Source organism: Polistes fuscatus, unplaced genomic scaffold, assembly GCF_010416935.1.
Source record: "Polistes fuscatus isolate 324 unplaced genomic scaffold, CU_Pfus_HIC Scaffold9, whole genome shotgun sequence".
In the NCBI taxonomy this organism is placed as follows: Eukaryota; Metazoa; Arthropoda; class Insecta; order Hymenoptera; family Vespidae; genus Polistes; species Polistes fuscatus.
Window position 1 is genome coordinate 7,259,048 of NW_025113173.1, and position 1,503 is coordinate 7,260,550.

At 24.9% G+C, this 1,503-nt stretch overlaps 1 long non-coding RNA gene across 1 annotated transcript; it reads left to right on the forward strand.

Annotated features, from left to right (window-relative positions):
* Positions 1–96: 96 nt before the first annotated feature.
* LOC122525386 lies at positions 97–809 on the forward strand. Its single transcript, XR_006305775.1, has 2 exons — positions 97–134; positions 248–809. It is a non-coding gene; the product is annotated as an uncharacterized LOC122525386 (long non-coding RNA).
* The last annotated feature ends 694 nt before the right edge of the window (positions 810–1,503 follow it).

Here is a 1,503-nt window from a genome sequence, read left to right on the forward strand (position 1 = left end):
CCCCCACCATTCTTCATTATTCGGTCATTCGTTGATTTTTTTTTTTTGTTTTTTTTTTTTTTCGAAATTCTTTATAAGAAGAAAAATAATCGACACGGGGTGCGTGTGGAAAATAAAAATGATTCAACGGGAAGGTAATTATAATCTTTCACATATTTTCGTTCGTTTTTCACAAAATTTTCTTTAAAATTAATAATTCAACACGTTCACGGTTATACTGACACGTTTTTTTTATTATTATTTTCAGATATTCAAAGAAAAGAGAAAGAAAAAGAGGCAAGCAATATGAGAAGCAGCCAGAAATTGTTAACGACGAGAGGAAAAAATAAACCAAATGAACGTAACGAGTAGCAAAACATAAATTAGAAGACAAAATAATAAATTAAATTGATAATATATTTTTTTTTTTGTACTAGGTGTCCCAAGATTTATTGTCGAAACTATTAAATCATATTTTTTACGAATGGAAATAAGACAAAAGTGTTATTCAAACCTGTGTAACTTTTATTTCGATTTTTATTATTAATTTTATTTATAATTTAATTAAAATAAACCAAACTTCTCTGATAACGTGTTTCTTCATATTTCTACTCGTAGAATATGTCTGTGCAGTTTGATTCGTAAATCTCAGGACACCGTGTACATTTTACGTTATAAATATTATCCGATAAGTATAATAAATTAATAATAATATATATTTATTTTTTGATATTATCAATAAATATAGGTCGTGGTGTCCCAAGATTTATTGTCGAAACTATTAGATCATATTTTTTACGAATGGAAATAAGACAAAAGTGTTATTCAAACCTGTGTAACTTTTATTTCAATTTTTATTATTAATTTTATTTATAATTTCATTAAAATAAACCAAACTTCTCTGATAACGTGTTTCTTCTTATTTCTACTCGTAGAATATGACTGTGCAGTTTGATTAGTAAATCTCAGGACACCGTGTACATTTTACGTTATAAATATTATCCGATAAATATAATAAATTAATAATAATATATATTTTTTTATATTACCAATAAATATAGGTCGTGGTGTTCGAGCGGAAAAAAAGACAATTAAAGAGAACAACAAAAATGATTATATTTTCATCTTGATTTTTGTCCCCAAGATTAAAAGTGATGGGTTCGACGCGTTGGAAAATAATGTCACATCTGAGAAGAAATTACTGTACCTTCTGTGACCACTTCAAGAATGAACTAAATAATTGATTATATATATACAGGTAAGATCATTTAAATATGATCGGTATATAATTAATTCAACATTAATATTAATACTTATTCACACTCACAAAACATATACATCATTATTTCAAAATTAATATTAAATAAAATAAGATAGAAGAATTTTCGGAAGAAAAAATGACAATTTTTCAATCAAAATTTTCATTACAAGGAAAGATAGGATATATATTTTTGTGATTAAAAAATTATAATAATAAGATCTACGTTAATTTATTTTTTTTATTTTTTTTACCACTCTCGCTTT